This window comes from Rattus norvegicus, chromosome 4, assembly GCF_036323735.1.
Source record: "Rattus norvegicus strain BN/NHsdMcwi chromosome 4, GRCr8, whole genome shotgun sequence".
In the NCBI taxonomy this organism is placed as follows: domain Eukaryota; kingdom Metazoa; phylum Chordata; class Mammalia; order Rodentia; family Muridae; genus Rattus; species Rattus norvegicus.
Window position 1 is genome coordinate 179398969 of NC_086022.1, and position 27189 is coordinate 179426157.

The window sequence follows — 27189 nt, forward strand, 5'->3', positions numbered from 1 at the left end:
TAGGGAGAAATGAAAGCCGTAGGTGTTAAGAGAGGAATGTCTTCTGTCTCATAGGCAAAGAAAGGGTCACAAGCCAACAGTATATGACAAGGACTTTGAAGGTGAGTCTTTGGGGGGTGAGGGGTCAAGAACAGGGAAAGAGGAAGACTTCTGTGAACAGTGGGACCCCCAAAATTCCTTACACCACTGCAAAGGCTGGCACTGGAATACCTGAAGTCAGATTTAAGGAAGTCCTACGAAGGCTGCTAATGGTATCTCCCAGAACATTCACTCATACTCTCTGATAACACACACACACACACACACACACACACACACACACACACACACACACACACCACTTATTCATACACACATACTCATATATACACACAGAGATACGCACACTCATACACACACACTAATACACTCACCCACATTCAAGCATACACCCACACTGATACACACACACACACACACACACACACACACACACACACACACACACCACTCATCTACCTTTTGGATTTTCAAATATAAATCCCCCAGGAGTCACAGGAAAGGAAGCGTGGTGAACTTCGTGTCATTAAGTGTTGGGACAGAAAGCACTGTGCTGTGCAGTATCAAGTTGACGACAATGACGAAACCTGCTCCTCTCATATCTGTTCAGAAACCCTTTGCAGAGTAAACACAGATTTTTCTTCTGTCAAGCCACCCGGGGTGACTCATCTCTTTGGAAACATGTCTCTGGCGTTCTTTCCTCCGGCCTGGACTTCTTGGAGGCAGTTAGGCAGATTGGTGGCCGATGACCAGGATGACCAGAGAGAAGTCAGGACTTGACGTCCTAGATCCAGCTCTACCGTGGACTCGAGGCCGAGGTCTGCTGTGTGCAAAGCACAGCTCTGCAGCCAGTGTTTCAGAGTTTGCGTGATCAGTGACTGAGGAGGAACACCTTTTTTTTTTTTTCAAAGTAATGATGGAGCTGCAAGGAAGCGAATATAAACCTTTACCGGTGTTCTGAGCTATTCTGGACTTGTTTATTTCTCAATCCAGATGAGGACCGTGTGTGTGTGTGTGTGTGTGTGTGTGTCTTAGAAGTGGTGAAGTTGTCCTTAAAAGTTCCGAGATAACGAAAACATCAGGGCGGGTTCTCTTCAAAAGACTTGAGGATGTAAACACACGGGAGTTTAAATTAACACTAGTATCAACCGTTTGAATTGAGGAAGGAAAAAAATAAAAACCACCAGAAGAGTTTTATCGGAATAAAAAAGAAAACAAATCCCGCACCCTGACAGCAGCACAAAAGCCACACCCCCTTCCTTGCAGACCGGCTTTTCTATTGAAGTTCATTTTGACATATTATTACTTCCCCACATTGAAGACTATTGCCTTTCAAACCCTCCATTTCTCAGCCGGTTGTACCATTATGCCTTCATCCATTGTTGGGAGTTCTTAGCGACACCTTTCCAATACGGAACGCACAATCCTCCCTTTCTCCCCGACAAAAAGAAACCAGCGTCCCACACCCTTTTCACTTTAAATTCATACCCTGCATTTTTTTTTAAAGAAAGGAAGAAAAAGATAATCAGAAAGCCTCCAACATGCCAACGAACAAGAAGCAGAAAAGCTGGTTATCTCTTTGCTAGACAAGAAACAACTGGAGACGGGAACTCTCCTCCGGCCAAGGCGCTCTCCCCTCCCCCTCCGGGTCACAGGATGTGCTGTGTACTGGAGGCTCCTACAGCCCACGTTCATTCGTCAGAACAGGGAGGGCGGGCCTAGAGCAGCCACTGATTGGTAATGTCTTCCTACAAATTAGACCATCTCTTTGCTGAAAACAAGCAAGGCCGAGGCTGCTCTGTGATTTTACACACATAAATTAGGGAAGCAGATAAACGCTAACCAGGGCTTGCCACACGAGGGGCAAACTAATTTAATTAATTCATACACAGCACCTCATTAAGAGCAGTTTTCGCATGGAGGTTGTGATCTTGTTGAATCTGCATTATTTCCCACCACGATGCGCACTTGGTTGTTAGGGCTGAGTCTCTTGGAAATGTAGAGAATGATGCATCTGAGTGCCGTGAGGAACGGGGAGCTGGCGTCTCACCTCCAAACAGGAGCACAGGGCACTCTTAGCTGAGAGGACCTTTTGTAGGCTGCGTTTTGCCTCCACTTTTGTTCGAGCTCCTTCTGTACTTAAGAGATGTGCGGAAAAACAAGGGGTTCCTCATGGCATATTATCTGTCTTAGCTGATAGGACAAATGGAGAAGAAGGAAAACCATGGATCACTTATAAAGTTAGGTCGATGGCAAAGACTTCTGGGCGAGTAGAGAGAAGACCTTGCTGCACCTCCCTAAACTCTTCACAGCTTGGAAGAACATCCCAGTTCCCAAGGGCTCCTAGGACCCATGTCTAGAAATAGAGTTTCTTTCCCAGACCCATATTTCTCTGAACACTCTGATCGAGTTGTTTAAAGTTCCTTCTTTTAAAACCATCTCAAATCAGTCATTTTCATAAATTCACGGGGAAAGATTTTAGTGGCTAAATATCTCCATTGGTAAAGAGCTGCACCCAAGGGAAACCTTAAAAGAAAGCTGGCTGACCCTAGTGAGGGGCAGAGAAAAGACGGGATCCTGAAAAAGTCAGGCCAGAAAGGAAGAAGACAGAGAGAGAGAGAGAGAGAGAGAGAGAGAGAGAGAGAGAGAGAGAGAGAGAGAACCGATCACAAAGGAGGAATGAATCTAAGGAGTTCCCAGGGTCAAATATAAACAATTTCACTGGTGAATAAAAAGTTAGCTGGTCAGCTATAGGACACAAATACTCATAGAGTTTATGACACTGAGAGTATGAATGAAATTGAGGGCAGCTATGTGATTTATAGAATTAATGCGATTTACAGAATCAGTGCACCTTACCGATGGTAGGAACTGATCATTGGATGTGCCTACCCATACAGGAAGAATCAGATACAGAAGCTGCACCAGAGTATCAGGGACCCTCTCCCATCCCCATCACTTTACTATAAGTCTAAGATCATGTCAAAGCAAGTTCTGAAAGAAAGGATAGACTAAAGAAAGGTTTCCGAACTCAGGCGGGAAACCACAGACTGAACGAAGGGAAACATAATCGAGACTAACCAGAGTCTTCGTCTCGCAGATTTGTAATGCAAAGCTTCTTCCAACCAAACAGCTGAAAGAAGAAAGCTCATCTTTACCTACTCTGGCTCTGGGCTGGTCCTCTCTGCAGTTCTTCTTCCGGTCGGACGCCTTAATATAAATCGGTTAACTATTTAAATCAACTTGGCCACTTATTCAATAGTCTAATTTTTCTTCGGAAATATTTAACCAATCACTGTTTGAACTTCAGTAACACCAACACCATGTTAGACTGTAGACTAGGACTCTAGACCATCCCAATGGCTCCCCTGTGCCCATCTCACAAGACTAAATGCTTTACCTACTCAGCGTACACACCCAGCGATCACTTTAGGGTCTCTTAAAATCGTGTCTCCAAAATACAGACACGGACATTTAGAGGGTGTTTTAAGTCATAAGCCACCCTCGAGTCTCTGTTTAAACCATTATCTAATCCAGGGAGTCTGAGCAAACAAGTAGTTGTTATCAAAATATGCAACTACAACTGCTTGAAGGAAAGTTTAAAAGTTTATAACATTCCACAAAAAACATAAGGGCACCCAAATTGAAAGCACGGTGCACTATTTTCAGAAATCTACCCTGTTTTCCAGTCGTGATGGCAAACCCTGAAATAGCTATCAACCACGTAAACGAGCTGAGTTCAAAACGGTGCAAAAAGCCCCCTTTCTCCCTTTGTGTCTCTGGTGGGTCATGGTGGCAACATGAACTCAGATTTTTGCCTCCCTAAAGCCAGACCACCATGGCACGTGTGTCTGCCTCCTTCCAGGCAATCGGAACAAGGTTTGACTGAGGTGTTGCCAGCCACGCTGGCCAATCTCACCTTTTCTGTCTCTCATGCTACATCTAAGGTAAGATAAAGTGCAGGTGTGGGGCGGGTGTGGGGCATCAGAGCTATTTAAAGTACAACCGAGGGTCTACAAATGATGTTTGGAGAGGAGAGTAATCCAGATGCAAGGTGCAAATGTGGGGCTCACTTGCACCAAAAGAATGAACTGTGCTCTGGCCCATGCAGGCCTCTGGAAAAGCAGAGGCCCAGCCACCCTGACCGTCTCCCTCTCACTGGCTTGCTACTGACTGCTATTCAAATAAAATGGCTCCATAGACCCAGTCCAGTGAATACCTAGGAATTATCAGATAGGAGTGCCTGTCATTATCAGACTCAAGAGGACTGGAGCTGAGAGCCCTCAGTGTGGAGAACTCTGCCTTCTATCTGGAGTGCAGAAAGAAGGGAATTAAACAGGACAGAGAAACGAGGAAGGAGCCTCTGAGAGGACGGTGATCCAAGTAAGAGAGCAGATGTGGTGGAAATTAAAAGTAACGAGATGACTGCTCTGGGAACGATTGAGAGTCCCTGGCGCTTCCTTTGAATATGTTCATATTTAGCCGTAAGTTAGACAGACCTCACCGTGAAAACCTGTAAACACGCTCAGAGAACGCAGGTGCTCGGAAGACAAAAGCGCAGCCCAGTCTCACACTGCTAACTTGGACCACACCTGAGTCAGCGGATAGAAGAGAGGTTTTTCTGACTTAAGACAATTAGTGCACAGCATCTCAGCGCCATATGCATGGAAGGATTTGTTTTAAGTGAGACCCAACCCTAACATGTCACTCTTGCTTTTAGATTCTCCCTGCATTTGTCGACAAAATAATAATAATAGTAATAATAATAGTAATAATAATAGTAATAATAGTAATAATAATAATAATAATAATGGAGCAGAGACTGAAGGAAAGGCCATCCAGAGACTGCCCCACCTAGGGATCCATCCCATCGGCAGACACCAAACACAGACAGACACTATTGCTGATATCAAGAAGCTCTTGCTGACAGGAACCTAGTATAGCTGTCCCCTGAGAGGCTCTGCCAGCACCTGACCAACACAGATGCAGATGCTCAAGCTGTTTGGGTGACTGACTGAGCTGGGAACCCTAATGGAAGAGTTAAGAGAAGAACTGAAGGAGAATGAAGGGGATTGCAACCCCATAGGAAAAACAACAGTGTCGATGAACGGCACCACGTAGAGCTCCCAGGGACTAAACCACCAGCCAAAGAGTACACATGGGCCAGCCACATATGTAGCAGAGGATGGCCTTATCTGGCATCAGTGGGAGGAGAGGCTGTTAGTCCTGTGGAAACTCAATGCCCCAGCATTAGGGGATGCTAGAGTGGAAAGATGGGAGTGGATGGGTGGGTGGAGGAGCACCCTCACAGAGGCAAAGGGGAGGGGGATAGGATGGGGGAGTTTGGGAAGGGGAAACTGGGGAGGAGAACATTTGAAATGTAAATAAATAAAATAACCATTTTTTAAAAGAGATTCTATCTCCCAGCAGAGCACGGGAGGCTGGAAGATGTTGGTGCGTGCCTTTCAAACACACCCCACACCCTCAGGCGCGTCCTATTCTCTCCTCCCCACCTCCTTCCCAGAACATCTGAAGTGCATTGACTCCATTCTGTGCTAAGAGATCCATGCTTACTAATCCACTGAGTCCGCTAAAGATCCCCGTGAGGTGAGTTCGGATTATCATAGTAGCCATTTTACACATGAGGAGATGGGGGAACGGCATCAACCATCCAAAATAAATGACGAACCCTTGCTTGAACTTGGGGAAGTGGGGCATTTCTGATCACCATAAACCTCTATTGTGTTTGCTAGTTTGGGGGATTTCTAGATGGTCTCATTATGAGTGGAGTTCACATATGACACATAAATCAGCATGGATGTATACCTCTCGCTGCCCTACCCACTGCCTTTTCTGCCACAGAAGTCCCCACTGCAGCCCCCAGATGGCTCACTCACAATTCACTGTCACTCAGTAGCCGTCCTGCCTTGCCCCCGCCTCCATCCCAGTACCCAAGGACAGCGTTCTCCCCTTCCGTTGTTTGGACTCTGAGTTAGTGTAGTGTGCTCCTTCCCTGTTCTGTTTTTGTTTTTATGGGTAGGTGCAGTGAGTGGTGTGTCACTGGAAATCGCTCAGTTCAAGCAGCAAACCCATGTAACTGGTTTCTAAGTGTATGGCCTGTTTCCTGTGTAGATGAATGAATGAGTGGAAGTCACTATGGCTGCACCCCAGTGAGCACCTCTGGATCACACAATGGGCAGAAGTCACAAGCCAACACAAGAAACCTAGCCTGTGTGAAAAACTGACACAGTGATCAAATTTTACATCAGAGAACTATCTTCAAAATTCCTCACAGCCAGAAATGTTTTCTTCCAGACCTGGCTGTGAAGACTAAAGGCATTCTTCTGAGTATTGGGCACTTTAAGGCTATGATGAGAACGTAATAAAGTTTTTCTATGAAAAAAAAAGTCTAGCGGAGATTTTTTAAATACAATTTCATGGGATCTTTAAGTTCTGAAAATGAGGTCTTCTTCTACTGTGAGGCATGGCTCTCCAGAAGCACACACAGGAGAGAAATACATGAAAGTCATGTGAAAGTCATGTGAAAGTCATGTGTTGATCATGGTTTTAGTGTCATGCAGGCCAGTTCTTCATGAATATACTTTAATTTTTTATTTATAATATAATTGCATTATTTCTCCCCTTTCACTGTCTTCCCTCCAGCCCTGTTCATTCGCCATCCCACTCCCAACTCTTACCCAAGAAGCTATTCACAATTGATAGCTCCCGGTCCGAGGAATCTGATTCTTCAAGGCAGTGTCCCTGGGTAGATCAACCGTGCTTCGGAACAGGCTTCATACTCAGGAGTACTTGGACATTACAAAATGGACTACGTTTTTGGTTTGTTTGTATGTGTGCCTTTTTTTTTCTTTCTTTTGTTTTTTTTTCTGATAAAGAACATGAAGTTGGGTAAGTTGGAGAAACTGAGGGAAGGAAAATAATATAATATGTATAATATAATATATAATAATATAATCAAATATATTGTATGGATTTGTTTTTTACAAAGGAAATTAGAAAGGTGATTTTCAGAACTCTGAAAATGGACAGAGTACTTTAAGTGTCATTGAAATTATACAAAGTATCCCAGTGGGGAAAAGAGACATAGTCATGATGTGGGGAGTGGGAAAGATAACACACAGCTGGTGCTTGACGTAGCTTGTGCACTGCCAGCTGCTCACGGATGGATCGCTACTGTTGCTCAGGTCATCTAGGATGAAGTGAAGCACCAGGTAAAGGCTCAGTACTTCCCGCACTCAGGCAGACTTGATGGGTGTGGGACAGAGGCATCCCTAGGAGGGAATAAGGCAGTGTTTGGCTCACAGATTAACAGCAGATTCTCACGGAAGGAATCTATTCGTCTGAACCAATGAGAGAATGGAAGTAAGAGTCCCGAAGAATGAAAAATCATCGTGATCATCCCTCCCCTCTCCGCTGTGCCCCGCCTTCCCGGGTAGTCAGATGGTCTGAGCTGAGAAAGCACAAGGGCTCTGTGTGCGCACTGTGTCTGCATGCATGGCTCCACAGCCTGCGTGTGGAGGTCAGGGAACAACTTTCTGGAGTCGGTCTCGGTCTCTCCATCGTATGGTTTCTGGATCAAACTCAGTTCATCAAGCAAGTGCTTTTGTGTGATGAGCTATCTCGATGGCCCTCAAACCGTTTTTCTTTCCAGGAAAGTTCTACCCAGTAAATGTGGCAGAAATAATAAAATTATCATTGACCCATCTTACAGCCCTCAGTGAAATGATAGATTTGGGTGACGGTCATCAATGGATTCAACCAGAGCTGCACAGTGAGACTGATGATGACTGTGATACGGAATTAGGCTGTTACCTAGGGAACCAGCTAGTCAACGTCAACACTCAGATGGTTAGGTGGAAGAAAGGGGAGAAGGAAGAGGAGGAGGAGAGGAGGAAGAGGAAGAGGAGGAAGAGGAGGAGGAAGAGGAGGAAGAGGAAGAGAAATGAGTTAAAAGGGCAGGGAGGGCCGATTTGAATTTAACCAAGCCTCTGAAGGAATTTCTGTTTGTAAGTAATAGAGTAGGTACAAAAACAAGCTCTCATCATAAGGAGACAAAGACTGTGGGCATGCAATGCTACCAGTGACCTAGTGACCTAGTTCTGCAACAAGTGGGTGGGGTCAATAAAGAAAGAGAGAGGAGCCCTGCTCCTGAGCGATGGAATCAACCAAAGTTGGTACGTGCAACTTATTTTGGATCATTATTTTTTTAAAAAAAAATCCCTTTTATTGCAGCAACATGGAAATTTTTCCTTTAGAGTCAGAATGAGCTCCAGGAGTGGCCACCGCCAATGAGAAGTCTGAAATAACCCTGATATGCACAATAGTGACCGTCATTGAAGACATCTAATAAAAAGGAGGAGATATTTTATGATGTCCTGAATATACTTTAGAACAACTCAGAAAAAAAAGGAGAGAAAAGGTGATGGAGATGAATAAATCAAGGTTTAATCAGCCTGTTCTACTCTGATTACTGCAGCACTGTTCACAAAATCCTAGAAGTGGCACCAACCTAGATGCCCATCAGCAGACGGACAGATAAAGAAAGGTCTCTCTCTCTCTCTCTCTCTCTCTCTCTCTCTCTCTCTCTCTCTCTCTCTCTCTCTCTCTCTCACACACACACACACACACACACACACACACACAGTGCAATTTCATTCATCTGTAAGAAAATCCAAATCATAACATTTGCAGGAAAAAATGGTGGATGCAAAAGTCATTATGTTAAGTGAAATAAACCAGATTTTAAAACCACAGCTTGTACCAGGTGTGGTGCTCCATGCCCTTAATCCCAGCCTTCAAGTGGCAGAGGCAGGGGGATTTTTGTTAATTCAAGGCTACAGAGTCAGGTCTATAGAGTGAGTTCCAGGACAGAGAGCTATGCAGAGAGACACTTGCCTCCAAAAGCCAAAAAAACAAAAACAAAAAAAAAAACAAAAAAAAAAAAAACCAACCAAATATACAAAAGACCATAGCGTTATATTTGGAGCCTAAATTTAAAATCATATGTATGTAGCTATCAGTGTGTGTTCCTTCATGTATGTTTGTAAAACACAGGGATGGAGTGGGATTATGAGGAAGAGATTATGAAAATTTTCATAATTATTTTAAGTTTTGCCAAAGGATTCAGAGCAGGCAGCCACGAGTAGGGGTATGACATCCCGGTTGAAGGAAACGGTACCAGCCGGTAACCAGATGCAAGACACGGAGGATGCTGTCAGGGTACGGCGAGCCTCTACGTAGAGAGGGCAGACACGGGAGCTAGGGCCCGGTTGGGGAATCTCACAGTGCTCTGCTCCAGAGCTTGAGAAAGCTGGCGACTTGACGTGGAGATGGGTGTGGCTGCCTCCCCACCTTCATCTCTCTAGGTCATCACGGAAGCAGCCCTAAGCAGAGTGGATTTCCTTCAGGTTAAAGAAAAGCGAGCAAGCTTTCAAAATGAAGCCCAAATGGGAGGCTGATAGTGGTGATGGTCACAGGCTAAACAGAGGGCAGAGAAGGGCGGGAGGTGGGGTAAAGAGGCTAGAGCTTGGGTCACTGGGAAAGAGGGAGAGAGTAGACTTAGAGCGGGTGTTTGACTTTCTGGTGGACTCACAATGTGACCTGACCTTGAGAAAAGGAATTCAGGAAGAAAAGAACTTCAGGCTGGGCGGGGGTGGGGGTGGGGGTGGGGACTGCCGATCAGCTCCGTGTTGAGGGTATTGAGTTGAGGTTTCCACCGGACATCCAGTGTGATCCAGGGCATCCATCACAATCACTGTAGATTCCAAGAATACTCAAATAGGGACAGTAGCAGAGGCATCAGAACGCCAGTGTGAGTCCTTGCTGCATGGCTCACGTGCTGGTCTATCATACCACTGGCTACCAGGGTGTGGGACTCATAATAAATATGGCAGAAATGCTGAGGTGACCCAGAGAGGATGTCAAGAGTGCGAGGAACGGAGGGAGGGTTGACCTCCGGAGGGCTCCGCATCAAGGAGAGAGAGCCTAAGGAGGCCTCTGAATGAAACCCATTGTCAGTCACGAAGCTCGGAGGAAGGGAGGAGACCACGCGGCCGCAGAGACTCAAAGAACAGAGAGATTCAAGAAAAGATGAGCATCCGTCCCTGTCAAATATAGAAAACGAGAAAAAGCCAAGTTAGGAAATGGCCCTTTCATTGGCCAACACGGAGGAACCTGGTGATCTTGGCCTTTCTACCAGATCTCCGAGGCAAATGGCCTACTTCTCACACCTAAAAATAAAGATAAGTGGTCCCACAATGCCACTATTCGTGTGACCGTGACCATGTCATTTAACCTTTCTATTCTTTCCCGGGTCTTAAAATGAAGCGTGTGAACTGTATTATTCTGAAAGGTTACACTCAATTCTAAAATCCCACACGAGCCAATCCTTTGGTTTAAAGTGTTCCGAAGATAGTATGCACTGAACGCCCACTCTGAGCTCCGTTGCGTTTTATGTAGAACTTCAGGCTGTACTTTCTTTTCCTCCTCTTCGTCCACTTTCTCCTCTCCCCCTCCCCCCTCTACCTACAGTGCTCCCTAACTCCTTATCTGAACACCAAATGACCACGATGATCTTGGCAATGACAATAAAAGGCACAGGTGGGGCTTGTTAAGGCCACTCACATCCTTGCAAGGACACAGGCCTGGGACTCCATCCCTCAGGACCCACATTTAAAAGCAGCTGAGCATGAAGTCTCCTTGCTTGTAATCTCAGCATTAAGACGACAAGAAGATGGGTCTCTGGGCTCACTGGTCAGTTATCTGATCCAGTTTGGCTCTGTCTAGAGCAGTGAGGGACCCTGTGTCAGAAACATTAACAATAATGATAATGATAACTATTATTATAACTATAATATAACTATTATTATTAAGCAAAAAGTGATGGGACTGAGGAGATGGCTCAGGGAGAGAAGGTGTTTGGGCCTAAGCCTAAGACCTGAGCTGCATCTCTGAGATCCATGTGGTAGGAGTGGCTCCCATGGCTTGCTCTCTGACCTCTTCATAGGTGTTACACACAGAGACACACAGGCGCACACACATACAAATAAACAAGTAATAACAATAAAACATAATGTAAATGTCATGTGAGAAACAACAGCAGAGTTTGTCCTCCGGCCTCCACACACGTGCCCATGACCACAAATGTACCTACATACCCATGTGCAATCACATGCGTGCATGAGTATACATGGATATACCAAAAAGGGGGTGGGGCTGTTAGCCTGAGAATGTTTTTATAGCACATAAATGATACCAATAAATGAACTTCTTGGTTTTCTCGGGGCATGATGATGAGTTAATCGCATGCCAGGGACCCACTAAGTAGCCGGAAGAACATGCAGTGCTGGCTTCCAACCCTGCGAGAGATCAGAAGTCACTTTAGCAACTTTGGCCTCATCCACACCAAGTGCTGAAATCAGATGGACCATTACCTGGGACCACTGATGCCTGGGACCAGATATCAGTGCACAGACACAAGGCTGAGCCGGTGACCCTATCCCTTCCCATGTTAGCGTAGTAATAAATGCTGAGAATATTGACCACCAATCTTAGGACAAAAAAAATGTCTACATGCTTTTTCACTCGGCTTGTATTAATGAATGCAGAAACCGCCCTAAAGGTAAATAAAAAACGGGTCAGTGGAGCAGGAAAAAATGATTCAGTCAGACTGAAAACTTGTTGGAATTAACGTTGTCAAGATAATCTCACCGCCATCAGGCAACTCCAGAAACAAATGTCTGGCTTAACGCTCCTCTTGCTGCCTGCCGTCAGTATGCAGGTGAGCAGTGTGTGTTTCGGGAGCCATTACAAACATAGCATGAAGACCTGACGGGAGAGGCCGATTCTGACCGGCGTGACAGACCAGAGCAGCACAGGTCAGCTGCCCGAGACGACAGAGTGCCCATGGTAGGAGTTTGCGAGGGAGGTCTGTTTCTCTATGACTCAATCAACTGATTCCAATTTTCAAATGTTCAGTGATCTTAAAAAGAGTCATGGCCCCAAAGGCTGATTAAGACAAATTAAATTAAACACCTCAAGGAGGGGTCAGGAAGTGAGAAGCCAGGCAGGAAGCAAAGGCAGATAAGCAAACAGTAGGCAGAGCTTTGGCCCCAGCCAGGCCTTTCCATGTGATCAGAAACACATGTGTATGCATCCTGACGTATGTGCCTGGTCGTGGCCCTCGAACTTCTCATACTGCTGAAGACTTAAAATCCTCAGGAGATCCTGGTGAAGTAGTAGCTCAAGTCAGTCTAAAGGCAGGAGAATCGAGGCTTGAAAACAGGTGACACATGTTAGATGCCAGTACGAGCATAGGGGACAAGTAAAAATATTTTACACAGGGAACTCAAGAACAGGAGTGACCCCTGCCTCAAGAAACAAGTGTCCACAGAAGAAGGAGTGAAGACAGAGACGCCCAGGGCATCACTGACATGAGCACACTTGCTTTCCAAGTCACACAGGTCACCTGTCCCTCCCCTGCCATTCTCCCACTGAAAAGCAAATTCCCACATCATCTTGTGGCACCGGATTTGGCTAGCTTACTGTACCTAGCCTGTCAGAATTGCCCCAACTCACTCCCACCTCTTAAGTCACACAAGTTGAAGAAGAAAAATAACTTTCCATTTGAAGTTTCATTTTCAAACATTCTGTCACTTTTAAATTCACATGCTCTTTAAATTTCTAAATTAAACACTGCATTTTGGTAATAGCTTAAATATCAGCTTCTTCCATTCTCACCTCAATGCCCAAAGGCCCAAGATACGTTACATTTCCATGCCAGCTTACAGGCTGCCAATAGGGACTGCTGAGGGAGGCACGAGTCAGAAACATTTTATCAGCTCATATTGTATCAATCTGACTACTCCTAAAACGTATACATTTTATAAAACGTGTATCAGCTTGATTTCTAAACACTTAGGGAGGTGAATCCCACAGCTCTGTACTGACATCTACACAGATGCTCTGCCTCCCTGTCAGCCTTTAGAGAACCTGATATTCACGTGGGGATCTGCATAATAAAAAAGTCACTGTGATACATTTTAAAATGGTGAGACATTTTCCATATTAAACTCAACATTACCTTGATTAGTATTTAAAACAGTGAAGCAGCACTGCTTGACTCTACACTCCAACCACAAGGAAGGGTGGATAACGTCATCAAAAGACGATTTTAAATCCTTAAAGCCAGGGCAGCAAAGACTTGGAGTAGAGTGACCAGCATCTCAGCCAGAGGCTGCAGCCTGAATCAACTCCTGGTGAGTGACACTGAGCAGAGAGAGACTTCTGCATGCCCAGTTTGAAAGCCGTCCTAAAACACGGGTGTGACTACTGCACGGGGATCTACATAAATCCGTGGCAGCTGCTGAGATGTGAGTAAACCCTAAATCCTTTCTGACACGAAGCTCTGAATCCTGCCCCCCATCCAGTCTATTAGCACCCAGAAGAGACTAGCAACTCCCCCTTATTTTATTTCTGGATATCAGTGTTTAATAAGACTGCAAACTACTTAAATATAACACTGTCAGCTTTGTGAGGATGGTGTGGATGTGTGCACCTTCTTTTGCCTCCTTTTGCTTCTCAAGTATTTGAAAAGAAGACCCAGAGAGGACAGAACGCAGAAAGAGTGGTGATGTCACTGGCAGGCATAGGAGACGGACACTGAACTTTGTTGTACCACCAACTACACAGAAGGACCTTGGGGAGTGGTAAGCCATGTTCTCGAACTCAGTTTCTGAATCAGCAAAACCAAGGACTTCAGGTTAGGTTAACACTTAGGTTAATTCAAAAGCTGCAGAATCTCTTTATGCCACAAGTGTACAATCTATCTGGTCCTGTGGAAAGGCAAATTAAAAACACACAGGCGGAGGAGGCCTCATCAGATTAATCGGAGCATTAGTACAGGCTCTGCTGTCTGATTCTCCAGGAATTCGATGTGGTTCCCACTCACAGATGGGCTGTCAATATTTAACGCCATACAGAGTCAGAGTCTTGCTTGTAGACTGGTGAGTTTTGCTTCCTATCAAAGGAAAAGCTAAACACCCCACAGCAGTGAGAACAAGTAGGGACTGTTGTATGTCTGCTCTTTACTACAACATACAGGTTGGGTTCGCCATGGTATGTTACCGTCATGGTATGTTACACACTTTTGTGCTTATCTCAGAAGATAATGGAATGTTTGGAGGAGAACAGCTCAGAGCCACTCCCCCCCACACACACAAGCATACTATTTCCCCCAAAGCTAATTCCTCTTATCTCATCAATTTGTCATGACAAGTTTGTGAAATTATAGAACTGTATTTAAAGATAGGAAACTTGAAGAGATTTTTCTAATGTAATTCTGACTCTGATAAAAATCTCCACACTTTCTATAGTAAGACCCTCATACACTGATTTTTTTTACAGTTTTACATTTCATTGTGGCAAATGATGGTTTAATTTTTGTCTGCCGTCTGAAGGCAGCACAGAGGAGGCTTCCTGTCTCTCCCACCTTCCTGGTGTTCAAATATATACAGTCCAATGTTCCAACAATTAGCCAGTTGCTTCTTTCAGAAACTCTAGCCGGCCAGTGGCTTATAAACCTTTCAATTACATTTTCATTTGTCCCAAGGATCCCTCTCAAGACCGTTTCCCTCATTTGGGCATTATACACTACCATTACATTTATGTGAAAATTGAACCCTTATATTTTATTAAATATAGAAATCACCCCATTGAGATGTAAACTTAAAGGTGGGCAAGCAGTGTACAGTTTACTTTGTATTACTGTGACAAAACACCATGACTAAATGCCACTCGGAGAAAAAAGTGTTTACTTGGCTTACAAGTCTTGATCACAGTACACCATGACAGGGAGTCAGGGCAGGAACTCAGGGCAGGAACTGAAATAGAACCCAGGGCAGGGAGCCACAAGATGGTACTATTCACAGTAAGGTGACTCTTACTACTTTAATGAAGGAAATGAACCACCTCTCCTCCCCAACGCTTGTCTGAAAGGCAATCTCAGGGTGAGATTTCCTCAGCTGAGTCTCCCTCTTCCTAGATATGTCTAAGTTTGTGTCAAGTCACAAAACCAGCCAGCCGAGGTTGTCAACAGTTACTCAATGATAGGACTAAGGCCAGAGTCCCAATTGACATTAATTAATTGATCCAATTGAGTTCAATTGTTCATTCTGCCAAAAATCTACGTAAATATCTCATGTTATCGTTCACTCTCAATCTTCCTCACTGATGGTGAAAGTTTGCCAAATGTTTAAAGACTAGCAAGACAACTAACTCGTGCCCCTGTCAGGTTATTTCGGTACAGTAGGAATAGGCCTCATCTCTATTTCAAGACGACGAGGCATAGAAGTTTAAAATGTGGATACTGCAGTGGTAACTTCTGAGTACAGATCCAAAGGAACCCAAGTTGCCTGACAGAGATACACGCACGTGTGCATTTACTGTGGTGCCAGTCACAGCAGCCAAGAAACGGGATCGGCCTAGATGCTCATCAACACACAAACACAGGAAGAAAGTGTGGGACGTGTACCCGGGGGAGTGTGTGCAGACATAAAGTAAAAGCATGACATTCACGGGAAGGGAGAGAGAGGGAGAGGGAGAGAGGGGGAGAGGGAGAGAGGGGGAGAGGGAGAGGGAGAGGGAGGGAGAGGGAGAGGCAGATTGATACAGAAATGCACAGCTGGTCGGTGTGCGGGAAGAGTAGGACTTTGCAGTGACCAGCTCTGAGTAGGACATGCATATCCCCCTTCCCCTGAAAGCTCGGGGGTAATCATGAGAAGAGGGACAGAAAGACAGTAAGTGCCAGAGGTGGGAAACTATTGTCTGCACACAGCAGTGCGGTTACACATAAGACAACATACATAACACGTATGACATAACGCCTACAAGTTCCAGCCAGCCAGGCTTCCCCAGCATGGGGGAAGAGAGGTGGATTCATAGACCCGCCCCTTGTGGAAGGCTCTGGGGAGAGGAAAGTTCAGTTTTCCTTTTACAGTTTCCTCTTGCAGGCCTGCCATGTTCCAGATAGACCCCGTTCTCCAGAGTATTTGAGAAACACAACATTGCACTCCTTAGGTTTGAGAGACAGGAAAGTAGGCATGGGAAAGTAAGAACAGGAAATTCTCAAAGTAAAACATAGTATTTAAAAAACCTGAATGAGGCTATCCTGGTAGAGTAGGCTAGTCCATCCATCAGAAGCCATCAAGGCCAAGCGGTCCTTATCAAATGGTAGACAGCTCTTTACAAACACAGAACATCTACTGCCTCATGGATCCAGGAGCACTGAGGTTATATTTCACAATGCCCGACAGAAAGCACAGAACCGGTCTGTGTATCTTTGTCCAGACTTTTCTTACAACTCTGATGAGCAACTGCCCACTTCCACCCGTGAAGCTTGTAGCGATGTCCTGGGTAATCTCAGCCCACACTGGCCTGGCGATGTAAGCTTAAGTGTGTTGTGCTGTTAAGACAGGGTCCTAACACCCTTGTTTATTTCAAGTAAGGAATGTGACCCCATTGTGTGAACTGGGCATCTGTGCCCTGGTTCGCTCCTCTGTTACGTGATAAAACCCAGACAAAAAGTCAGGCTGAGAGACAAAATGGTGTATCTGATTTACAGGTGATGGGCCATCATGGAGGAAAGCCAAGGTAGGAAGTGGAGGGAGTGCCAAATTCTACTTTCTGCTTGGGAGACAAAAGCAAAACCGAACAGGGCTTCAGTAGCCATGTCTATTCCGTATTAAAGTCCAGGGTTGTCATAGAAGATTTGCAGGGCTTAGGGGTAGCATCAGTGTTTAAACCTGACCAAACGTGTTCTCTAATAGCAGCCCAACAGGCCTGTCCAAAATTTTACAATTCTATGTTTTGTTTTTCTGTTACAACTCCCCGGGTTTAAAAACAGGCAACAGGTAGGTAAACAATCCCATGTGTGCGTGTACTTTTTTAATATTTTTATTATTTATCATTTTAGACAGGGTGTTTTGTAGCCCAGAATGAACTGGAACTCATTGTGTATGGGAGCACGTGCCACCTGGTTTTTTGTGGTTCTGGGACCCAAGCCCATGACTTCGTGAGTTTGCAAACCAGGCAAGCATTCTACCAACTGAGACCACCCCGGCCCCACCAGCCACGCTGCATTTTACAAATAAGACAATTGACCAATGAAAGGGTCTCCTCGTGAGCACTCGTGGTGTGGAAAGGGATGGATGGTTGTGACTGATTACTTCTTGTTTCCCTCGGCAAGCCCAGCGCCTCAGTCCAGGCTGAGCTCCGCCACCCCTGCCCTCTGTCTTCAGTGCTTGCTCCCTGACTCTGAGCTTCTCACAGCCCCTGAGAGCGTCCCCCTTCTCCCGAGCTTCTTTTCCTGCTCAGCGGGATTGTTCTCAATTATAGAGTCAGAAACACAACTTCAGAACATCTCATTCTTCACACGTGGTATTTCTTCTTTATCATCTCCGCGCGTGGAATTATAAATCAGGCAACATTCATGCTTAATTGGTATTTTCGGTGTAATTTTTTTGTCTCTCCCTGCATTCTTTGTGCTTCAGCTTCAAAACATTTAGGCTCCTAACGCTAGGAGAGATAAAAATAATAATACAAATTTGTTCTTTTGTGTCTTTAAAGCTTTCTTATTTTGGTTCCAAGGCTTTAACTCCCTTAGCTAATCTAGAAAATGATTTAAAAATCACAATACTTAATAAACATTAAGCAAGAAAACAAGGAAATATTCCAAGGAACTTAAATATAATACCTAAACCATACATTAGCTTTCAAAGCGGGGCATCTTATAAGTGATCACCCTTAGTGATTTCAATTCTACCGTCTAATTCTTGTAGCAAAGATTCTGACAACTTCCTCCAGTTAGTTGAATGGCTACAATATCAAGTTGTGTGCCCCTTTTCCTTGGATCAGGAGGCAACACTGTGACAGTCAGTTAATACATTCTAAAAGCATGGAGCAAGAGGTATCTCCTTAAACAGCACAAATCCTCCATGACAACACACAACATGAAGCCCAGTAGGAAGGATTATAACTGGCTACGTGTGGCAGCAGGCACAGAGTCAAGAGTTAGGAGGAGTCTACACTGAGGGTTGTGGTGGTGGAACTCAGTGTTGGGGGGAACCCAATGTGGGGGAACTCGGTGTGGTGGGAACTCAGTGCGGAGGGACTCGGTTTCGGGGGAACTCAGCGTGGAGGGAACTAAGTGTGGGGGGAACTTGGTGTGGTGGTAACTCGGTGGGGGGTACTCAGAGGGGAGAAACTCGGTTTGGGGGGAACTGAGTGTCGGGGGAACACAGTGTTGGGGGAACTCAGCACAAGAGAGATACAGAAAAAGTCAGTACAGTAATCATGGAGGCCACGGGAAGAGGGAAGCTATGCAGCCTCATCAGTCCTGAAGGAGGTCAAGGATTCACCACTTGGGACAATGATCCCAGTCTTTAATGATTACTCTAGATATTTAACAGCCATTTAAACCTGATCGAGCATGATATCTAATAGCAACCAAGCAGGTCTATCCAAAATAAATAAAACCATAATTCTATGTTTGTACAACCCTCCTCGGTGAAACAGGTACGTAAACTTAGACTCAGGCCGGAATTCTCTCAGCAACACTAAGGCTGTTATTTAAGAGACTCAGAAATGATTAAGAGTGGCTACAGATGTAGCTCAGTGGGTAGAGCACCTGCCTAGATCTCAGGAAACTCTGAGTTCAGTCCCGTGTACTGCAGAGACTGGGTATTACAGCACAAACCTGTGATGCCAGCACTCGGGAGGAAGAGGAGGCTTAGAGACGTTCATGGCCATCTCTGGCTACATAGAGAGTTCAAGGCCAGCCTAGGCTACATTGACCCTTTCTCAAAAAATATTACTAAAAGATACGGTAGTAAACATTGCGTGTGTGTGTGTGTGTGTGTGTGTGTGTGTGTGTGTGTGTGTGTGTGTGAAGCCTTTGTTGTGTTAATTATCACTGTGGTCCAGACAAAAATTGCCCTTCTCACCTTTGTGAACTACAAGTTGAAAATGCAGTTTGCCCACACAGGAGGAAGTGCAGTTTAGCGTTGTGGAGCCCTCACGAAGTCAGCTTCTCACAGCCTCCAGTTTTGTTTTAGATATCATTTCTTGAACATGAGTTTTACGAAGCACAGTTTCAACATATCTGATTTACAACAGCTTGGAAAAGCTCTCCTTCTGTGAGAGCCCAAACCCTCCCACAGTTGCATAAGCAGGAAATGTTGTAAAAAAGAAGTGATAAGCCACTAAAAAAAAGGTAGTTTTTCTTGCCTCCAGAAAGCACAGAGAATCACTTATATCTCAGCCAAATATATTTAGAATTATTGGCAGCTCAAATTGTCATGATTGACACAAGCTGATAACACTTGAAACAGACCCAGGGAGAAAGAAATCGTTATCATAAGCAGTTTTGTGATCCATTTTCCCCTCTGTAAAACAGGTAAGAGAACGTTCCCAGTTATCACACATCCTCATTTACATACAGTATCATTTTATGGAATTTTCCAAGGTGTTAATTAAAAGTTTTAATGAATGTTAATCATCTGTCAATTTCGTTGGCAATCTCTAGTCAGCCATATGCTTCTCTTTACACCTGTAAGGTTCCCCCCACCCCCAAACCCATTATTTTAAAATGTTTTACTTCCTTAACATGATATTTGTATTAATATTTAGGAAACACAACTTCTACATCCTCTATAGCGATCTCCTACGGTTCTTTCATAGGTTTTCTAATTCGTCACAATAAAGGACAATTGTCGGGTGCGTGTGCTGGAGGAGATACAGTGGCCGTGACAGAGGAAGAAGGATGCCTATCTCCTTCCACCTGATTCTCCTGGACGAGGTCTCCCCCTGAACCCGAAGCTCATTGATTTATGACTAGGCTGTTGGCTAGCCAGTCCCAGCAATCCTCCTGTCTCTACTACCTGCACACTACAGAAATACCATTTGTTCCTAAGTTCAGTTCTGCTGTTTTAGAAAAAAGGTCTTTGTTCTGGGTACATGTCCAGGAGAGGACGCTGAGCTGGAAAACCAGGGGTGTCACAGCATCCGAAGACATTAGACACCAAATTCCATCTTGTTAACTCATTAATCTCTTCTGTGTTCCTTGTATGACTGTATGTAGCCACACATTCATTCAAAAAGGCCACACACACCAAGTTTGTTAGGCTTCCAGGTTTTGAACTCATGAGAGCTGAGTATCCCATTCCTCTGTGAGCTAGCACAGTATGAAGGGGGTAAGAAAAAATTTAAATATTTAGTAAGTTCAAATGGTAATGAGAAGAAATGAGAGACAGTGAGGTGATTGGGGGAGGGGAGAAGTTGTGTTCTTAGGAGGAAGTGAATAGACAATGATAGGGTTGCCAGGGAAGACCTTGCTAAGGGAGTGGATTTGAGGGATGTCCTAATGAAAACAGAGGCATCTGGAAGATACTGTAAGCCTGGGATTATCACAATGGGAGACTCCAGGAGTATGTGAGAAGCATCACCAGTGAATGTGGCCAACTAAGGGGAGAAAACAGTATCCAGACATGGAGCAGGTAACAACAGCCAAGCACTGAGGCTTTGAGGGCCACTGAGGGGACAAAATGACCACCAGATGCTCTGAACAGAGGGCGAATGTGGTCTGACTGTACTCGAGTGGTCTCCCTGAAAGTGTACATCCAAATTCACTAAGCTCGGTGTTCACTCTAAAGGATCAACCCTATGAAGCCTACTGAGAAACATAAATTACGAAAGTCAAAACGGAGAGCTGTGAGGGCAGAGAACAGCTCACGTGTCTGGGAGCTCGGAGGAAGCTAACCCGGAAGGTTTCAGCAGAACCCTTATAGTTAAGGGAGAATGAGATGATAAATGTGAAGAGCTAGAGGAAAAACCCCGCCAGCCAAGTCTAAGACACCTGACAAAATTATACTTCAAATGTGTCTTCCCAGGCACACAAAATCTGAGGGCACTTCTTACCTGATCTGCTTTACAAGAGAAATCTAAAGGAATTAGTCATATAGAAAGGCTCTCGTCCCAAATACCAACATGAAAGTATAGATTTAACAAAACAAAGAAATATGTATATATGCATGTTGCTCTACTGAGGCAGTGGTATATAGAAAATAATTTAACATGTTAATAAATATTTTGTTAGTGTGCAGTAAACACTCTTGTTTAGTGCCTTTACATGCAAATTAAAGCTGCTACGGTATTTTTAAAGTAGAAGTTGATAACCAGAAGATATTTTAGGCAAGCCTTGAACTAACCACAAAGAAAATGCATGTGTGTATTTAAAGTAAAGGGTTAAAAGGCTAGGCACTTCCCTCCAGAAAACATTCTACTAGAAGAACTCAACACAGAATAAGAAACAGCAAATACAATGGCAATGAAAAGGCTATGTTTCTCAACATTCACCTTAACGTGAAGAGATCAACTTCACTAATGAAAAGGTATGCGATGAACGAACGCATTATTTTTCTTTTTAAATAAAAAGGACAGAATCCAATTATTCAGACCTGCTTGCTACAGGAGATTCACAATGGAACTAAGTACACACAGGCTGAAGGCAATGGATGAAAAAAGATATTTCTTGCAAATTGGGACAAACAAGATCGACTTTGAACTTAAAACTATCTGTAGAGATGAAGTAATTCCACAATGACACAAGGGGCGATTCTAAGGGAATGTCACATGTACAAATACGCATGCACCCACCATCCCAAAACCTAACATATAAAGCAAATTTTGACAGGCTGAAGGAAAGATTGATAGTAATAAAAAAATAAAACCAATAGGAGGAGACTTCTTATCTCCTGGCTATACTATTACAGAATGCTAGAGACTGGGTCATTTATAAAGAACAAAGTTTTGTTTCCTATGGATCCACAGCTGCCTGGGATGGGCTTCTGCCTTCACTCACTGTCAGAGAGGGGAAGACCATCACACGTAAACAACAGTGAAGAGGAGGAACTGACTTCACCCTGGGCTAGAATAGCACTTCCCAAATAACTCCCCTACCCTACTCAGCTGAGTGTCAGCGGTTCCTAACTGAAGAAGGCTGAGCCCTTGGGTTCTGTGCTCCCCTTAAAACCCATCTCTCATCAGGGTTCTGATGAAGATTAACTACTATTACACGAATTGAAGAGAATATTTGAGCCATTGCAGCCCACACATAACAAGAAACAAAATAGCCAGTCAGAGAATCAAGGAAGAAAACAGTGGACTTAAAAGCACTGTGAGATTCAGTTAACCAAATAGACAGTCAAAGAACTTATCATTCATTCAGCAGCATGAAAGATTAGTCTCAATTCTAAAATAAGTCTTAGACTTTTTTTTAGAAAATCAAATTGATTCCCAATAACATTTTGGTTCTAATGGAAAGAAAATTAAATAAGTAACAGAAAAATATGTATGCAAAATTATATGGAAACTCAACAAATATACTCCTGAACACTGGCTCAAACAGCAAGCCAGAAAAGGATGTACAATGTATCTTGAGACGAATAGAAATGGAATTACAACATCCCAAAACCTGTGGGAGGAATCTGAAGGAATGATAACAGGGGTGTTTAAACTAAAAAACACATTAAAGAAAGAGACGTTATCCCAAATAACCTCATTTATCCTCAGTGATCTACAAAAATATGCTCAAAATTAGCAGATGGAAGAAAATAATAAAAGGGAGAACAGAAATAGAAAAAGGGGTGATTATAAATAAAGGAAAATAAAGAAATAAAACCAAACATTTGGTTGATCTCAAAGGACAAAATTAACAAACCCTTTGCTGGACGAAAAAAAGCAAGAAAAGTGAGTAAAGCCTGGAGTAGAGAGATGCCGGAGATAAAAAGGATCCCAGAATGATTAAATGATTAAATGCTAACAGGCTGGGGGACAGCAGGTGCGGAAACTCGGAGATGGAAAAAAACATGGAGAAACAAAGTTTGAAGAGACTTATAACAAGCATGAACACTAAATTAACACATTAAAAATTACCAAAGATGGGGCTGGGGATTTAGCTCAGTGGTAGAGCGCTTACCTAGGAAGCGCAAGGCCCTGGGTTCGGTCCCCAGCTCCGAAAAAAAAGAACCAAAAAAAAAAAAAAATTACCAAAGATATTCCGAGGATCCAATAGTTTCCCTCATAAAGTCTACTACATATTCTGGAGATGGTGCCCAGCTCCTCTCACACTCTTGAGAAACATAGAGGAGGAGGACACATTCCCTAGTCCATCTAACGGAACAAGCATCGCCCAACACCAAAGCCAGCCAAGACAGAAAAGATACTTACAGACTGGTACCCTGTCTGCATGGATGCAGAATTCTCAGTGTGATACCAGCAAACCAAATTCAATGGCACCTTGAGAGGATTGTACCCCATGACCCAGTGAGAGTTGTGCCTAGAATATAAGACTCTCCTGCAAACCAGTCAATGGGATGCACGTGCTAACAGAACAGGAGCGGGCTCACCTCCCAGGGGCACCTCACAGATGTAGAGAAAAGATTTGATGAAATAGAAAGTCCTTTCACAATAAAAGTTCACAACAAACTAGCAAACACTTAGAACTGCTCACATTCAACCTTAGAAAACTCATTTTCTTCCAAGATCTAGACCTAGATGAGACTTCTTTTCCATGTAACTAGAAATCCTAGCCATAGCAATTAGGCAAGATAAGAAACAATCAGCATCATAGCAGAAAGAAGAGGTTGCATTATCTGTGCTAAAGGGTAACAGGATATTACGTAGAGAGAACCTTAAATATTCTAAAATTGCAACTGGAAAAGCCAACATGAAAATTGGCTCTATGTCATATTTTCATCCACTAACAATAAACATCGGGAGAACAAAGTAAACAACTTAATAAAAAGCAACCTAAAGAGTCGAGGACGGGGATAGGGAAACTCAAGACATGTAGGATACTTTGTATATGGAAAACTACAGACACTTATGATACTTTGTATACCAAAAACTAAGGACATTTAGGATACTTTGTTCCTCATGAAACGTTTATTTCCATTGTGTGGTTGCTTCTTCTCCGTACTCAAGTTTATTAAATGTATTTCATAATGGTACATGTGAAGACATTGTGATGAAACCCATTCCTTTATATGATAGTCTAAAATTAATTTTGGAATGCCAAATGATTCATTTTGTAAGGAATTCAGGTAAGTAATGAAGAAAAAGGCAAAAATTATCAAGAAGACATTTCACATGTGTGGATATCCAAAGAACAATGCCAAAATTCTATACTATTCAAACTGATCTTCAAATCTAATGGATTCCACAGGGAAAAAAATAATGGTCTATTTTTTTTAGGAATATAAAAAAATTAGAAAATTCCTGTAGAGCCATAAAAAGGCCCAAATGGCCAAATAAGTCTTGAGAAAAAAAAAAGCCAAGGGCAGAAAGTTCCTGATTTCAAAATACATTAGAAACCCATAGAAACAGAAGCACACACATGGTCAACCGTACCAAGAGATTCAGCTTTTTAAAAACATGACGCTGGGAAAGCTGGGCACTCACACGTAAGTAATGAAATGGTGCCTTCATTTCACTCTGCAAACCAAGTCAACTGAGGGTGGGGTTGAAGACCATGGAACTGAGACAACGGCTCCAGGAAAACGTAGGGGACCACTTCATGGCACTGCCCTCAGCAATGATCTCATGGGCATGGTAGCAAAATAAGAGCAAAATAGAAAATGGGATTACACCCAACTGAAGAGCACAGCCTGGAGAGGAGACGGTGAGCACATGAAAAGGCCTCTAGAGAGAGAGAACATTGTGTGTGTGCTATGTGTCTGGAAAAGGTGACGACCCAATATATACATGTGTATATGTATATGTGCGTATGTACATGCACACATATATGTATCTATACATGCATAGGTGTATTTCAAATATGTATACATATATATGTGCTACATGCATTTTTGTGTGCACATGTGTATATGTATGAGCATATGCATGTGTACATATGTATACATGTGTATATACTGCTGTGTACATTTTTGTGTGTGTATGTATATGTCCATGTAAAGTGTGTATGTTTTATATGTATGTATATATGTGTGCATATGTATGTATATTCATATGTAATTTGCATATATAAATAACTACCACTCAATAGCAAAGAAGTAAAGACAGACATTGTTTTCATGATTAATTATATTTATTTAAATTATGTGTATGTGTTGGGTGTGTATATGAGTATGTGCGTGTATGTTCAGTATATGGACATGTACTTGTTGTATGTACATATGTTGTATGTAGACGCCATTAAAGGGTATCAGGTCCCCCTGGAGCTGGTTTTACAGGCAGCTGTGAGCTGCCCTGTGAGTTTGGAGAACTGGTCCTAGGTCCTTTGGAAGAACAAGTACTCTTAAGCACTGAGCTACCTCTCCAGACCCAAATAGATGTGTTTTTCAAAGAAGAAATAAAAAAGACCCTTACGTATACTTAAAGATATTCAACGTCACTAACCACCAGGGAAATGGGGATTGAAACCACCTCACAGTCATCTAGATGGCTGTTAAACAAAACCATCACCACCACCACCACCACCACCACCACCACCACCACCACCACAACCACCACCACAACAACGAGGTGTTGGTAGAAGTGTGAACAACTAGAACCTTCTGGTAGAGTGTTGGTGAGCTGAAATGGAGCTGCCTCTCTGAAGAGTAACACTGAGGTGCTTCAAAGGGTTAACAGGGAGCTGAGACTGGTCAGCATGCAGAGGAACAATTGTGTCATACATCCTACCCCACCGCAAGATTCAGGGATTATCCAGGACGAGGGAATGGAAGGAATATAAAAGTCAGAGGAAGCGGAGGGCCACTGTGCGAAGCGCTGCTTTCCAGACCTCAGAGAATGGCTGGCTCTGCATTCATAGCTAGAGGGGTGGGTGGGTGGGTGGGTGGGTGGGGACAGCATGCGCAGATGGAGAAGGGCTTATGAAGCCCCACCCCTAGCTGAAGAGGCATTGGTGAGTCATAGGTCTGTGGATAGGGAGAAGCTTACAAAGTCCCACCCCTAGCTGAGGAGCCATTGGCAAGTCCTGGGAGCTGGGGAAATGACACCCAGGGATGCGGCCTCTGGTGAACCACCCATGCTCTGGGAATTTCACCACACCCGTGCACGTAGCAGCAACGTTAAATGGCTTCACTCGGTCAGCTTGAAAAAGGGAGGGAGGAGTGTCCGTAAGCTGGGAAAATCAGTGAGGAGCATAAAAAGAATTGGAGGAGAAAGAATGGAATGGATTTGACTTTTAAAAATAAATCATATACATGCATGAAATCCTCAAACAATAAATTCAAAGTTTAACTTGCCACAAGCCACAGCGATCCCATTTCAACATCATGAAGACATAGCCACACCGCCATGTTTCTTGACGGTGGTCAGCAGGTAAAACCACCAAAAGTTATCAGCCAAGGAAGAGATAGCAAAACCACGGTGCAAACGCCGCAGCTGACTCCGGGCTGTAGAGGGAGAACCTTCATTATGCAGCAACCAGAGTGAACGTTATTAGTGTTTTGTTTAGTGAAATAAACCGGTCCCAGAAGGGGAAAATATGGTGTGATTCTACTTACACACGATATCAAAAGAATCAAGTTCAGGCAATCCAAGAGTTGGAATGATGGTTGCCAGAGGCAAGGTGGGTTTTGGTAATCAACAGACATTAATTATGAGTTAAGCAAAACAAATAAACTCTAGACAGTTGGCGTACCAGACAATAAAATTTGCTCCTCCGTTGCTGTGATAAACACTGACCGAAGCAGCGGGCGGAGGAGAGGATTTATTTTTCTTAACTCTCCTATACCGCACTCCATTACTGATGGAAATCAAGGCAGGAACCTTGAGGCAGGAACGGAAGGAGAGACCCTGGAGGAGCGCTGCTTACTGGTTTGCTCAGCCTGCTTTCTTATAGAACTCTGGACCACCAGCTCAGGGGTGGCACCGCCCACAGAGAGCCGGGCCCTTCCACATCAATCTTAATCAGGAAAAATGCTCCAAAGAGATGCCTACAGACCAACCTGACGGATTGACAGCTTGATAAAAACTGAAGGGCACACTTATAATTAACAACGCTGCGTCGTTCAGTATTGGTTAGAAGGTTGTTATGATTTGACTGCCAAA

At 43.8% G+C, this 27189-nt stretch overlaps 1 protein-coding gene and 1 long non-coding RNA gene across 3 annotated transcripts in view; both read right to left on the reverse strand.

The window, feature by feature from the left end:
• Positions 1-27189, reverse strand: part of Sox5 (SRY-box transcription factor 5) — a 955415-nt gene that overhangs the window by 886697 nt on the left and 41529 nt on the right. The window lies entirely within an intron of this gene.
• LOC134486863 (uncharacterized) lies at positions 1874-25584 on the reverse strand. Its single transcript, XR_010066310.1, has 2 exons — positions 6738-25584; positions 1874-2232 (listed from the first exon to the last, which is right to left on the reverse strand). It is a non-coding gene; the product is annotated as an uncharacterized LOC134486863 (long non-coding RNA).